Source organism: Arachis ipaensis, chromosome B9 (assembly GCF_059453495.1).
Source record: "Arachis ipaensis isolate K30076 ecotype BB chromosome B9, ASM5945349v1, whole genome shotgun sequence".
NCBI lineage: Eukaryota > Viridiplantae > Streptophyta > Magnoliopsida > Fabales > Fabaceae > Arachis > Arachis ipaensis.
The window spans coordinates 139049164-139065168 of NC_142444.1; the positions used below are offsets into that span (position 1 = coordinate 139049164).

The 16005-nt window shown below is 38.2% G+C and overlaps 2 non-coding genes across 2 annotated transcripts; both read left to right on the forward strand.

Annotated features, from left to right (window-relative positions):
• The first annotated feature begins 1384 nt into the window (after positions 1-1384).
• LOC148546526 (small nucleolar RNA R71) lies at positions 1385-1488 on the forward strand. The gene has a single exon (XR_015901211.1). It is a non-coding gene; the product is annotated as a small nucleolar RNA R71 (small nucleolar RNA).
• A 7183-nt stretch (positions 1489-8671) lies between these two features.
• LOC148546527 (small nucleolar RNA R71) lies at positions 8672-8779 on the forward strand. The gene has a single exon (XR_015900297.1). It is a non-coding gene; the product is annotated as a small nucleolar RNA R71 (small nucleolar RNA).
• Positions 8780-16005: the final 7226 nt, after the last annotated feature.

A 16005-nucleotide genomic window follows, 5' to 3' on the forward strand; every position in this document is an offset into this window, starting at 1 on the left:
CATTTTCCAGTCTCTAGGATTATGAAATCAGCAGGTATGTAGTGGCCTTCAACCTTTACCAAGACATCCTCTACAAGTCCATAAGCCTATTTCTTTGAATTGTCTGCCATCTCCAGTGAGATTCTAGCAGCTTGTACCTCAATGATCCCCAGCTTCTCCATTACAGAGAGAGGCATGAGGTTTATGCTTGATCCTAGGTCACAGAGCTTTTTCAAAGGTCATGGTGCCTATGGTACAAGGTATTGAAAATTTTCCAGGATCTTGTCTCTTTTGAGGTAATTTCTGCCTAGCCAAGTCATCTAGTTCTTTGATGAGCAATAGAAGTTCATCCTCCCAAGTCTCATTACCAAACAACCTGGCATTTAGCTTCATGATTGCTCCAAGGTACTTAGCAACTTTCTCTTCAGTAACATCTTTATCCTCTTCAGAGGAAGAATACTCATCAGAGCTCATGAATGGCAAAAGTAAATTTAATGGAATCTCTGTGGTCTCAGTCTGAGCCTCAGATTCCCATGGATCCTCATTAGGGAACTCCATGGAGGTCAGTGGACGTCCATTAAGGTCTTCCTCAGTGGAGATCACTGCCTCTTCCACCTCTCCAAGTTCGGCCATGTGAGACGTGTTTATGGCCTTGCACTCTCTCTTTGGATTCTCTTCTGTATTGCTTGGGAGAGTACTAGGAGGGAGTTCAGTAATTTTCTTACTCAGCTGACCCACTTGTGCCTCTAAATTTCTAATGGAGGACCTTGTTTCAGTCATGAAACCTTGAGTGGTTTTAATTAGATCAGAGACTATAGTTGCTAAGTCAGAGTGGCTCTGCTTAGAATCCTCTGTCTGTTGCTGATAAGATGATGGAAAAGGTTTGCTGTTGCTAAACCTGTTTCTTCCACCATTATTGTTGTTGAAACCTTGTTGAGGTCTCTGTTGATCCTTCCATGAGAGATTTGGATGATTTTTCCATGAAGGATTATAGGTGTTTCCATAGGGTTCTCCCATGTAATTCACCTCTTCCATTGTTGGGTTCTCAGGATTATAAGCTTCTTCTTCAGAGGAAGCTTCCTTAGTACTGCCTGTTGCTGCTTGCATTCCAGACAGACTCTGAGAAATCATATTGACTTGTTGGGTCAATATTTTATTCTGAGCTAATATGGCATTTAGAGTATCAATCTCAAGAACTCCCTTCTTCTGAGTTGTCCCATTATTCACAGGATTCCTTTCAGAAGTGTACATGAATTGGTTATTTGCAACCATTTCAATGAGTTCCTGAGCTTCTGCAGGCGTCTTCTTCAGATGAAGAGATCCTCCAGCAGAGCTGTCCAATGACATCTTGGACAGTTCAGACAGACCATCATAGAAGATTCCTATGATACTCCATTCTGAAAGCATGTCAGAAGGGCACCTTCTGATCAATTTCTTGTATCTTTTCCAAGCTTCATAGAGGGATTCACCTTCCTTCTGTCTGAAGGTTTGGACTTCCACTCTAAACTTGCTCAATTTTTGAGGTGGAAAGAACTTTGCCAAGAAGGCATTGACTAGCTTTTCCCAAGAGTTAAGGCTTTCTTTAGGTTGTGAATCCAACCATGTCCTAGCTCTGTCTCTTACAGCAAAAGGAAAAAGCATAAGTCTGTAGACTTCAGGGTCAACCCCATTGGTCTTGACAGTGTCACAGATTTGCAAGAATTCAGCTAAGAATTGATGAGGATCTTCCAATGGAAGCCCATGAAACTTGCAATTCTGTTGTATTAGAGAAACTAATTGAGGCTTAAACTCAAAGTTGTTTACTCCAATGGCAGGGATTGAGATGCTTCTCCCAAAGAAGTCGGGAGTAGGTGCAGTAAAGTCACCAAGCACCTTCCTTGCATTGTTGGCATTGTTGTTTTCGGCTGCCATGGCTTCTTCCTTCTTGAAGAGCTCTGTTAGGCCCTCTAGAGAGAGTTGTGCTTTAGCTTTTTTTAGCTTTCTCTTCAAGGTCCTTTCAGGTTCAGGATCAGCTTGAACAAGTATGCCTTTATCTTTGTTCCTGCTCATATGAAAGAGAAGAGAACAAGAAAGTAGGGAATCCTCTATGTCACAGTATAGAGATTCCTTGAGGTGTCAGAGGAAAAGAAGAATAGAAGGAGGAGGTAGATAGAAGAGAATTCGAACATATAAAGAAGGATAAAGTTTGAATTGCACCTTGAGGAGGAGTGTTAGTCCCTTAAATAGAAGGATGTGAGAAGAGGGGAAGAATTTTCGAAAATAAATTAAAAAGATTTTGAAATAATAAAAAGAAATTTGAAAATTTGATTGAGATTTTCGAAAATTAAGATTGGGAAAGAAATTAAGCGATTTTTGAAAAAGATTTAGAAATTAGAAATCAAAGAGATATGATTGAGAGTTAATTTTGAAAAAGATGTGATTGAAAATATATGATTGAGAAGATATGATTGAAAATCAAACTAAAAAGAGAAAGTTTTAAAATTAAAGTTGATTACTTGACTAACAAGAAATTAGAAGATATGATTCTAGAATTAAAACTTTTGATCCTTTCTTAATAGGCAAGTAACAACTAGAAAATTTTGAATTAAATTATTAATTGTAGCAAGGATTTTCGAAAATAGTAATAAATAAAAAAAATTGAAAAGAAATTGATTTTGAAAAGATATGATTTGAAAAAGATTTGAATTAAAAACAAAATCTTCCCTCTAGTGTCATCCTGGCGTTAAACGCCCAGAATGGCATCCATTCTGGCGTTTAACGCCCAATATCCTACCTTTTTGGGCGTTAAACGCCCAGCCAGGATACCTGGCTGGCGTTTAAACGCCAGTTTTCCTTCTTCACTGGGCGTTTTGAACGCCCAGCTTTTTCTGTTTGATTCCTCTGCTGAATGTTCTGAATCTTCAATTCTCTGTATTATTGACTTGAAAAGACATAGTTTTGAGAAATTTTTTTTTGAATTTTTCAATGATGAGAAACAATCAAAATATAATTAATCTTAGGAAACTCAAATCAAACAAACAATGCATGCAGGACACCAAACTTAAAAATTTTCATATAAGAGACACTAACAAATTGAGAATACATATGAGAAACAACTAAACACACAAAACAAGGGAATTTAAAGATCAGAGCAATGAAATCATCAAGAAAAACTTGAAGATTAATGAAGAACATATTGCATGTTTTCGAAAAATGCAAGAAGAATGCAATTGACACCAAACTTAAAAATTGACACTAGACTCAAACAAGAAACATAAAATATTTTTTTTATGATTTTATAAATCTTTTTTGTGATTTTTGAAACTTATATGGAAAAGAAAATAAAGGGATTCAAAACTTTTAATAAGAATTCCAGGAATCATGCAATGTTAGTCTAAAGCTTCAGTCTAAAAAGATTAGACATGGTTGGCCAAGCTTCAGCAAGACATGACATTCAGCAGCTAAATTGATGAGAATCAACCAGCTTTTGTGATGATAAGAGCATCACCTTGAAACTCTAGAATTCATTCTTAAAAATTCTGAAAAATAAAAAGAAAAGTACCTAATCTAAGCAACAAGATGAACCGTCAGCTGTCCAAACTCGAACAATCCCGGCAACTGCGCCAAAAACTTGGTACACGAAATTGTGATCATCAACAATGGCACCAAAGGACTTGGAGCTCTTAAACTTGAATCACACTTTGTCACAATTCCGCACAAGTAACCGGCAAGTGCACTGGGTTGTCCAAGTAATAAACCTTACATGAGTAAGGGTCGATCCCACGGAGACTGTCGGCTTGAAGCAAGCTATGGTCACCTTGTAAATCTCAGTCAGGCTAATTCAGATGGTGATGGAGAATTGATAATTAAATAATAAATAAAACGTAAAATAAAGATAGAGATACTTATGTAATTCTTTGGTTGGAATTTCAGATAAGCATATGAAGATGCTTTGTTCCTCCTGAACCTCTGCTTTCCTATTGCCTTCTTCCAATCATTCATACACCTTTCCATGGCAAGCTTTATGTTGGGCATCACCGTTGTCAATGGCTACTTCCCGTCCTTTCACTGAAAACGTTCCAAATGCGCTATCACCGCACGGCTAATCATCTGTCGGTTCTCGATTATGTTGTGATAGGATCCATTGATCCTTTTGCGTCTGTCACACGCCCAACAATCGCAAGTTTGAAGCTCGTCACAGCCATCCCTTTCCAGATCCTACTCAGAATACCACAGACAAGGTTTAGACGTTTCGGATCTCAGGAATGGCCGCCAATAATTCTAGCCTATACCATGAAGGTTCCAATCTTAGATTAGAAACCCAAGAGATACACATTCAAGCTTGTTTGCATGTAGAACGGAAGTGGTTGTCAGTCACGCATTCATAGGTGAGAATGGTGATGAGTGTCACATAATCATCACATTCACCATGTTCTTGGGTATGAATGAATATCTTGGAGAAGAAATAGACTTGAGTTGAATAGAAAAACAATAGTAATTGTATTAATTCATGAAGAACAGCAGAGCTCCACACCTTAATTTATGGTGTGTAGAAACTCCACCGTTGAAACTACAAAAGTGATAATGGAGGTCATTAGCTTCGGCCCCAGAGAGGGAACCAGAAGAACCAAGATGAAAATACAATAGTAAAATGTTCTATTTATAGAGAACTAGTAGCCTAAGGTTACAGAAATGAGTAATTAATGCATAAATCTTCTTTCGGGCCCACTTGGTGTGTACTTGGGCTGAGCATTGAAGCTTCCATGTGTAGAGACTTTTCTTGGAGTTAAACGCCAGCTTTTGTGCCAGTTTGGGCACTTAACTCTAGCTTTTGTGCCAGTTTTGGAGTTAAACGCCAGAATTCTTGAGCTGACTTGGAACGCCTGTTTGGGCCATCAAATCTCGGGCAAAGTATGAACTATTATATATTTCTGGAAAGCCCAGGATGTCTACGTTCCAACGCAATTAAAAGCGCGCCAATTGGGCCTATGTAGCTCCAGAAAATCCACTTCGAGTGCAGGGAGGTCAGAATCCAACAGCATCTGCAGTCCTTTTTCAGCCTCTGAATCAGATTTTTGCTCAGGTCCCTCAATTTTAGCCAGAAAATACCTGAAATCACAGAAAAATACACAAACTCATAGTAAAGTCCAGAAGAGTGATTTTTAAATAAAAACTATTAAAAATATAATAAAAACTAACTAAAATATACTAAAAACAATGCCAAAAAGCGTATAAATTATCCGCTCATCAATGGCCCGGTCTATAGTTACTTCAAACCTGTTTCTAGTGGGAATGATTGAGCGTTGAATGAACTCTAACCATCCCCTAGCTACAGGCTTAAGGTCCAGTCTTCTCAATTGAACCGGATTGCCTCTTGAGTCAATTTTCCATTGAGCTCCTTCTACACATATGTCCATGAGGACTTGGTCCAACCTTTGATCAAAGTTGACCCTTCTAGTGTAGGGGCGTGCGTTTTCTTCCATCATTGGAAAGTTGAATGCCAGCCTTACATTTTCCATACTGAAATCTAAGTATTTCCCTCGAACCATGGTAAGCCAATGCTTTGGATTCGGGTTCACACTTTGATCATGGTTCCTGGTGATCCATGCGTTTGCATAGAACTCTTGAACTATTAAGATCCTGACTTGTTGAATAGGGTTGGTGAGAACTTCCCAGCCTCTTCTTTGGATTTCAAGTCGGATCTCCGGATACTCATTCTTTTTGAGCTTGAAAGGAAGCTCAGGGATCACTTTCTTCTTGGCCATAACTTCATAGAAGTGATCTTGATGGACCTTTGAGATGAATCTCTCCATCTCCTATGACTCAGAGGTGGAAGCAATTGCCTTCCCTTTCCTCTTTCTAGAGGTTTCTCTGGCCTTAGGTGCCATTAATGGTTATGGAAAAATAAAAAGCAATGCTTTTACCACACCAAACTTAAAATGTTTGCTCGTCCCCGAGCAAAAGAAGAAAGAAAGAAGGAGAAGAAGAAGAGAAATGGAGGAGAGGGAGAGAGGGGTGTATTCGGCCAAGGTGGTGAAGAGAGGGTTGTATTGTGTGAAAATGAAGAAGGAATGAGGGGTTTATATAGGAGTGGGGGGAGGTTTAGGGTTCGGCTATTAGGGTTGGGTTTGGGAGGGAAAATAGTTTGAATTTGAAAGTAGGTGGGGTTTTTGGGGAAGAGAGGATAGATGTGAGTGGTGAAGAGGTGATGGGGAAGAGTGATTGAGTTGATTGGTGAAGGGTATTTTGGGAAGAGAGTTATGAAAAGGTGTGAAGAGGAGAGAAGAAGTGGTGGTGATCCTGTGGGGTCCACAGATCTTGTGGGGTCAAGGACTTGACATCCCTGCTCCAATTAGGCGTGTAAAATGCCCTTGCTATGAAATCCTGGCGTTTAACGCCAGACTGCTGCTTGTTTCTGGCGTTTAACGCCAGGTAGATGCTTGTTTCTGGCGTTAAACGCCAGCTTGGTGCTTGTTTCTGGCATTAAACGCCAGACAGATGTTTGTTTCTGGCGTTTAAATGCCAGAATGTTCCTCCTCCAGGGTGTGCTGTTTTTAATGTTGTTTTTCATTTTATTTTTGATTTTTCAGTAGTTTTTGTGACTCTACATGATCATCAACCTAATAAAACACGAAATAATAAAAAAATAAAATAGATATAATTAAATAACATTGGGTTGCCTCCCAACAAGCGCTTCTTTAATGTCAATAGCTTGACAGTGAGCTCTCATGGAGCCTCACAGATAATCAGAGCAAGGTTGGAACCTCCCAACACCAAACTTAGAGTTTGAATGTAGGGGTTCAACACCAAACTTAGAGTTTGGTTGTGGCCTCCCAACACCAAACTTAGAGTTTGACTATGGGGGCTTTGGTTGACTCTAGTGAGAGAAGCTTTTCATGCTTCCTCTCCATGGTTACAGAAGGAGATCCTTGAGTTTTAAACACAAGGTTGTCCTCATTCAGTTGAAGGACCAATTCTCCTCTGTCCACATCAATCACAGCTCTTGTTGTGGCTAGGAAGGGTCTTCCAAGGATGATGGATTCATCCTCATCCTTCCCAATGTCTAGGATTATAAAATCAGCAGGGATGTAAAGGCCTTCAACCTTTACTAACACGTCCTCTACTAGTCCATAAGCCTATTTTCTTGAGTTGTCTGCCATCTCTAATGAGATTCTGGCAGGTTGCACCTCAAAGATCCCAAGTTTCTCTATTACAGAGAGTGGCATTAAGTTTATTCCTGACCCTAGGTCACACAGAGCCTTCTCAAAGGTCATGGTGCATATGTTACAGGGAATTAGGAATTTGCCAGGATCCTGTTTCTTTTGAAGTAATTTCTGCCTATCCAATGCATTTAGTTCATTAGTGAGCAAGGGAGGTTCATCTTCCCAAGTCTCATTACCAAATAATTTGGCATTTAGCTTCATGATTGCACCAAAGTACTTAGCAACTTGCTCCTCAATAACATCTTCATTTTCTTCAGAAGAAGAATACTCAGCAAAGCTCATGAAGGGCAGAAAGAGATTCAATGGAATCTCTATGGTCTCTAGATGAGCCTCAGATGGTGCCTATGTTACAGGGAATTAGGAATTTGCCAGGATCCTGTTTCTTTTGAAGTAATTTCTGCCTATCCAATGCATTCAGTTCATTGGTGAGCAAGGGAGGTTCATCTTCCCAAGTCTCATTACCAAATAATTTGGCATTTAGCTTCATGATTGCACCAAGGTACTTAGCAACTTGCTCCTCGGTAACATCTTCATTTTCTTCAGAAGAAGAATACTCAGCAGAGCTCATGAAGGGCAGAAGGAGGTTCAATGGAATCTCTATGGTCTCTAGATGAGCCTCAGATTCTTTTGGTTCCTCAAAGGGAAACTCCTTATTGGTCACTGGGCGTCCCAGGAGGTCTTCCTCACTAGGATTCATGTCCTCTCCCTCCCTTATAAGTTTGGCCATGATGGTCAAATCAATGGCCTTGCACTCTCTCTTGGGATTTTCTTCTGTATTGCTTGGGAGAGTACTAGGAAGAGTTTCAGTGACTCTTTTACTCAGCTGGCCCACTTGTGCCTCCAAATTTCTAATGGAGGATCTTGTTTTATTCATGAAACTTAAAGTGGCCTTAGATAGATCAGAGACTATATTTGCTAAGCTAGATGGATTCTGCTCAGAATTCTCTGTCTGTTGCTGAGTGGATGATGAAAAAGGCTTACTATTGCTAAACCTGTTTCTTCCACCATTATTAAAGCCTTGTTGAGGCTTTTGTTGATCCTTCCATGAGAAATTTGGATGATTTCTCCATGAGGGATTATAAGTATTTCTATAGGGTTCCCCCCATGTAATTCACCTCTGCTATTGCAGGGTTCTCAGGATCATAAGCTTCTTCTTCAGAAGATGCCTCTATAGTACTGTTGGATGATTCCTTCAATCCATTCAGACTCTGAGAGATCATATTGACTTGCTGAGTCAATATTTTGTTCTGAGCCAATATGGAATTCAGAGTATCTATTTCAAGAACTCCCTTCTTCATAGGCGTCCCATTACTCACAGGATTCCTTTCAGAAGTGTACATGAACTGGTTATTTGCAACCATGTCAATAAGTTCTTGAGCTTCTGCAAGCGTTTTCTTTAGGTGAATGGATCCACCTGCAGAATGGTCCAATGACATTTTAGATAATTCAGACAGACCATCATAGAATATATCCAGGATGATCCATTCTGAAAGCATGTCAGAAGGACACTTTTTGGTCAGTTCCTTGTATCTCTCCCAAGCTTCATAGAGGGACTCATCTTCTTTCTGTTTGAAGGTTTGAACATACACTCTAAGCTTACTAAGCTTTTGAGGAGGAAAGAACTTGGCTAAGAAAGCCGTGACCAGCTTATCCCAAGAGTTCAGGCTATTTTTAGGTTGAGAATCCAACCATATTCTAGCTCTGTCTCTTACAGCAAACGGGAAAAGCATAAGCCTGTAGACTTCGGGATCAACCCCATTAGTCTTAACAGTATCACAGATTTACAAGAATTCAGTTAAGAACTAAAAAGAATCTTCTGATGGAAGTCCATGAAACTTGCAATTCTGTTGCATCAGAGAAACTAATTGAGATTTCAGCTCAAAATTGTTTGCTCCAATGGCAGGGATTAAGATGCTTGTTCCATGTAAATTGGAATTTGGTGCAGTAAAGTCACCAAGCATCTTCCTTGCATTGTTATTATTTTCGGCCATGTCTCCTTCTTTTTCGAAAATTTCTGTCAAATTTTCTCTAGAGAGTTGTGCTTTGGCTTCTCTTAGCTTCCTCTTCAGAGTCCTTTCAGGTTCAGGATCAGCTTCAACAAGAATGTTCTTATCCTTGTTCCTGCTCATATGAAAAAGAAGAGAATAGAAAATATGGAATCCTCTATGTCACAGTATAGAGATTCCTTATGTAAGTATAAGAAGAGAATAATGGAGGAAGGAAAAGATAAGAATCCAAACACAAGGGAGAGGAATAAGTTCGAATTCTTGGGTGAAAGAGGGATGTTAGTAGATGAATAAATAAACAGAAGGAGGTGAGAGAGAAGAATTTTCGAAAATAATTTGAAAAGAAAAGAAAAATAGTTTTGTTTTTAATTTAAATTTAAAATTAAAATTTGAAAATAAAAAAAAAAGAAGAAAAATGAAATTAAATTAAATTAAAAATTAAAACAATTAGTTAATAAAAAAAGAATTTTGAAAAAGAGGGAAGGGATTTTCGAAAATTAGAAAGAGAGAGTTAGTTAGGTAGTTTTGAAAAAGATAAGAATCAAACAAAAAGTTAAGTGGTTAATTGAAAAGGAATTGAAAATTAAATTTTGAAAAGATAGGAAGTTAGAAAAGATTTTGAAATTGATTTTGAAAAAGATGTGATTGACATTTATTTTGAAAAAGATTTGAAAGAGAAATTTAAAAAGATTTGATTTTGAAAATCAAAGTTGATTACTTGACTAACAAGAAACTAAAAAGATATGATTCTAGAGTTTAAAGATTGAACCTTTCTTACTAGGCAAGTAAAAAACTAAAATTTTTTGAATCAATCACATTAATTGTTAGCATTAATTTCGAAAATAGAAATAAGAAAAAGATTTTGAAAATAATTTTGAAATTTTCGAAAATTATGAGAGAAAAATGAAAAAGATTTGACTTTTGAAAAAGATTTGAAAAAGATAGAATTTTTTTTTTAAATTGAAAATTTGATTTGACTCATAAGAAACAAATAGATTTTAAAATTTTTTTGAAAAAGTCAACTCAAATTTTCGAATTTTATGAGTGAAAAAGGGAAAGATATTTTTTTATTTTTGAATTTTAATGATAAAAGAGAAAAATATCAAAAAGACTCAATGCATGAAAATCTTGGATCAAAACAAATGATGCATGCAAGAACACTATGAATGTCAAGATGAACACCAAGAACATTATGAATGTCAAGATGAACACCAAGAACTTATTTTTGAAAATTTTTAAGAAAAGAAAAACATGCAAGACACCAAACTTAGAAATTTTTAATTTTTAGACACTATGAATGCAAGAATGCATATGAAAAACAAGAAAAGACACAAAACAAGAAAATATGAAGATCAAACAAGAAGACTTGTCAAGAACAACTTGAAGATCAAGAAGAACACATGCATGAATTTTCGAAAAATGCAAGAAAGAGACAAACATGCAATTGACACCAAACTTATGACTTGACACTAGACTCAAACAAGAAACATCAAATTATTTTTGGTTTTTTTTTCGTAATTTTTCAACAATTATTTTGAAAAAGAAAATAAGGATTTCAAAATTTTTAATAAAAATCCCAGGAATCTTGCAGTGTTAGTCTAAAGCTCCGGTCCAGGAATTAGACATGGCTCACTAGCCAGCCAAGCTTTCAGTGAAAGCTCCGGTCCAAAACACTAGACATGGCCAATGGCCAGCTAAGCTTCAGCAGATACAAATCTGGCCTATAACAGCTAATTTGCTGAAGAAGATAAAGAAGCTCTTCTCTTGAGGATAAGTGAAACCTCGGTCCAAAAGATTAGACATGGCTTAACAGCCAGCCAGGCTTCAACATGCTTCATGAAACACTAGAATTCATTCTTAAAAATTCTGAAGAAAAATATATTTTTGAAAATATTTATTTTTATTTTTTTTTTTGAAAATAAGAATAATAAAAACAAAAAGCTTAAAATTAAAATAAAATTACCTAATCTGAGCAACAAGATGAACCGTCAGTTGTCTAAACTCGAACAATCCCCGGCAACGGCGCCAAAAACTTGGTATGCGAAATTGCGATCATCAACAATGGCGCCAAAGACTTGGTGCTCTCAAACGTGAATCACACTTTGTCACAACTTCGCACAACTAACCAGCAAGTGCACTGGGTCGTCCAAGTAATAAACCTTACGTGAGTAAGGGTCGATCCCACGGAGATTGTCGGCCTGAAGCAAGCTATGGTCACCTTGTAAATCTCAGTCAGGCGGATTCAAATGGTTATGATGAATTGATAATTAAAACATAATTAAAATATAAACTAGGATAGAGATACTTATGTAATTCATTGGTGAGAATTTCAGATAAGGGTATAGAGATGCTTTCATTCCTCCTGAACCTCTGCTTTCCTGCTATCTTCATCCAATCATTCCTACTCCTTTCCATGGCAAGCTTTATGTAGGGCATCACTGTTGTCAATGGCTACATCCCATCCTCTCTGTGAAAATGGTCCAATGCGCTGTCACTGCATGGCTAATCATCTGTCGGTTCTCGATCATACTGGAATAGGATTGACTATCCTTTTGCATCTGTCACTACGCCCAGCACTCGCGAGTTTGAAGCTCGTCACAGCCATCCCATCCCAGATCCTACTCGGAATACCATAGACAAGGTTTAGACTTTTCGGATCTCAAGAATGGCCATCCATGGGTTCTAACATATACCACGAAGACTCTAATATCTCAGACTCGGTCCTCTGTATTAGATATCTAAGAGATATTCATTCTAGCTTGTTTGCAAGTAGAACGGAAGTGTTTGTCAGGCACGCATTCATAAGTGAGAATGATGATGAGCGTCACATAATCATCACATTCATCCTGTTCTTGTGTGCGAATGGATATCTTAGAAGAGGAATAAGCTTGAATTGAATAGAAAAACAATAGTACTTTGCATTAATTCATGAGGAACAGCAGAGCTCCACACCTTAATCTATGGTGTGTAGAAACTCTACCATTGAAAATACATAAGTGATAATGGAGTTCATTGGTCTCGGCCCCTGAGGGGAACCGGAGTAACCAAGACTTCAAATACAATAATAAAAAGTCCTATTTATACTAAACAAGTTACTAAGGTTTATAGAAATGAGTAAATGATGCAGAAATCCATTTCTAGGGCCCACTTAGTGTGTGCTTGGGCTGAGCATTGAGCTTTACACATGTAGAGGCTTCTCTTGGAGTTGAACGCCAGTTTGTAACCTGTTTCTGGCGTTTAACTCCACTTTGCAACCTGTTTCTGGCGTTTAACTCCAGAATGCAACATAGAACTGGCATTGAACGCCAGTTTGCGTCATCTAAAATCAGGCAAAGTATGGACTATTATATATTTCTAGAAAGCCATGGATGTCTACTTTCCAACGCAATTAAGAGCATGCCATTTGGAGTTCTATAGCTCGAGAAAATTTACTTTGAGTGCAAGGAGGTCAGAATCCAACAACATCTGCAGTCCTTCTTCAACCTCTGAATCTGATTTTTGCTCAAGTCCCTCTATTTCAGCTAGAAAATACCTGAAATCATAGAAAAACACACAAACTCATAGTAAAGTCTAGAAATATGATTTTTATTTAAAAACTAATAAAATTATACTAAAAACTAACTAAATCATACTAAAAACTATGTAAAAACAATGCCAAAAAGCGTATAAATTATCCGCTCATCACCTAGCATCCTACATTCACCCTTGAATTGTTTTAGTGTGTAACACCAAACTTAGCTCCTTGCAATACAGATAAATCTACTTAACCCTTTTATTGAAATAGCTAGGAAAGGAAAACTACCTCTAGTTGGGTTGCCTCCCAACAAGCGCTCTTTTAATGTCATTAGCTTGACAACCTCCATTCTTGTTCAACTCAGTTCATGAATGCTCTCCTCCTTGTTCCAAGGCCCTCCCAGGTAATGCTTTGCTCTGTGACCATTTGCTGTAAAAGTTCCTTTGTAGCTTCATTCATAAGTTCAAGGCTTCCATGTGGGAAAACCTTGGTCACCAGATAAGGGCCAGTCCATTTAGACTTGAGTTTTCCAAGAAAGATCTTGAGCCTGGAGTTGTATAACAGCACTTGTTGCCCTGGCTCAAATTCTCTTCTTGAGATTTTCTTATCATGCCACCTTTTAGCTATCTCCTTGTATATCTTAGCATTCTCAAAAGCTTCCAATCAGAACTCATCCAATTCATTGAGTTGCAACAGCCTTTTTTCTCCTGCTGTTTGAGAGTCAAGATTGAGGAGCTTAGTGGCCCAGAAAGCTTTGTGTTCGAGCTCTACAGGTAGGTGACAGGATTTGCCATAAATAAGCTGGAAAGGTGACTTCCAAATTGGGATTTTGAATGCAGTTCTGTTCTGAGGGTTATCTGAAACTGTAAGTTGATCTCAGACGAGATCTTCTGTACTGGTCGGAGATGATGGGTCCGGCTGGTGGGTGGCGGACGGAGCTGTCGTGTCCGACTTATGGGAATGGTTGTATTGCTGATCCTTGGTCACCGGAGGGTGGGGGGTACCTGCAAGAGACTCCGATGCTTAAGTTAGCATGGGTATTAAATAGGTTTTTAGTAGAATCAGAGTATGAGTTATACCTGGGTGCTCCAGTGTATTTATAGTAGCGTGGGCTGACCTTTCTGATAAGATAAGTTAGTTATCTTATCTTATCTTATCTTATTTTGGGTGAAGTCATCTTATCTTCAAGGGAACCGCCTTTATCTCTATAGGCTTGGATTGCCTTTGGATTTGGGTCGTGTTCCTCTATTTGGGCCCTTTATTGGGCTTTCCTGTTGATTTGGCCGATCTCTTTAAGAAGAGATCGGATAGTCGGACCTAAAGAGGTCGGTCGCCATGTCACTAAACATCCCGGGTCGGACAGCTCAACCCAGGGTATGAACAGTGCCCCTGCTTGAGCTCGGTCTTCTGCTTTGAGGTCGAGTTTTTTGACTTCGAACTTTTTATAGTGAAGCCGAACTCGAGCACTTTTGTCGATTCCTTTCTTTGTAGAGCTTTTTGAATGTAGAACGTTTTTCCTCTAAAAACGTGCGCTTTTGTGTTAGCGCTTTATTCTAGGGAACGTGCGAGGGTTTAATACCTTCATTAATTGGTATTAATTGCCCCGTTTCTCTTGGCTTTATTTTGAATTTTTCTTCCTCAGAAAAATGGTTTCTCTTCTTCTTTTTTCTTTGTAACTCCTTCGTTCTCTCTATCTCTGTCTTTTCTTGCGTTGCGGTATTGACGTGATGGAAATTGGCTAATTAAGAATTGTTATAAGATATGCGTTGCAAGTATAGTTCTTAACCAACCAGAAATCTGCTTATCAATTTAAAAAGGGGTGTCACAAAAATTAAAATTAAAATATTGGGAGTATGAATCCCAGGTCGTCTCCCAACGAGTTGCAGAAAGGTGTGCTATTTTATTAATCAGATGTTTTCAAAAAGAGTTTGAGTTGAATAAACAGGAAATTGAATTGGAGAAATTAAGTAACTTAAATAAAAGCCTTGACTAGGAGTAGATTAGTTGGAAGCCCTATTCTTGTTGCAGTACTCTCAAGATTAATTGATAATTGAAGGTTGTTTTATTTAGTTATCCCTTACTAGGTAAAGGAAAGTCAAACAAGTTGGAATGCTGTTTCTATTCACAAGTCCCAATCCGCTTACTTGGAAGGACTGGCGTTAGTGACTAGAGAGCAATCCAACAATAGACCCAATTACAATTTCTCTTTTGAGCATTCCAACTCAAGGGTTCCTTTCAATCAACTCCCCATCAAGTTAGGGAACTACTCGCTCATTGTGAATGTGGAATTCATAACATAGAAAAGAGAATTAAAGAAAGACATGATAAATAAAACTCAAAGGAATCAATTAAAAATAAAAGTAACTCTTGTATTAATAAATTCTAAAATAATCCAATAGTAAAATTGAGTAAATTAAAGGACATGGAAGAGTAAAGCCAGGTAAAGAAAACGAACTAGAATGACGAAGTCTTGATGAGGTAATAACTCTTCTCAATTTCCCAATGCAAAGAGCAATAGAATTAAAAATCCTAAGAGCTATGAGTGTGTAGAGAGAAACCCTAGAAGAGGAGTAAAACTTGATCTAAAAAAAACTAAAAACTGTGCGGAATGAATGTTGTTCTCGGTCTCTGCATGTTCCCTGGCTCTAGTCTGCTTTTCTGGGCTGAAAACTAGGCCAAAACATGGCCCAAAATCGCCCCCAGCAATTCTGCAGATTATGCAAATTGCGCACGTCATGCGATCGCGTCATTCATGCGGACGCGTCATTTGGCGTTCTGCTTTGCCACGTGGGCGCGTCGTCCACGCCTCCGCGTCACTTGCGCTATTCCAATCTGCACGGTCGCGTGAGCCATGCGGCCGCGTCACTGCAATTTCCTCTCTTTCGCGCGGTCACGTGAGCCATGTGGCTACGTCACTTCTCGCTAGTCATCTCCTCAATTCCTTGTGTTCCTTCCATTTTTGCAAGCTTCCTTTCCAATTTCCAATTCATTCATGCCCTATAAAGCCTGAAACACTTAACACACAGATCACGGCATCGAATGGAATAAAGGAGAATTAAAATGCGCAATTAAAAGTCTCTAGGAAGCAAGTTTTCAATCTTGTAATAATTTTAGGAAGGAAATATAAATGCATGCTAATTATATGAATAAGTGGGTAAAGATCATGATAAAACCACACAATTAAACACATTATAAACCATAAAATAGTGGTTTATCAACCTTCCCACACTTAAACATGAGCATGTCCTCATGTTTAGTTGAAGGAGATAAAATAAATGAGTAGGAACATGTGAAACTCATACAA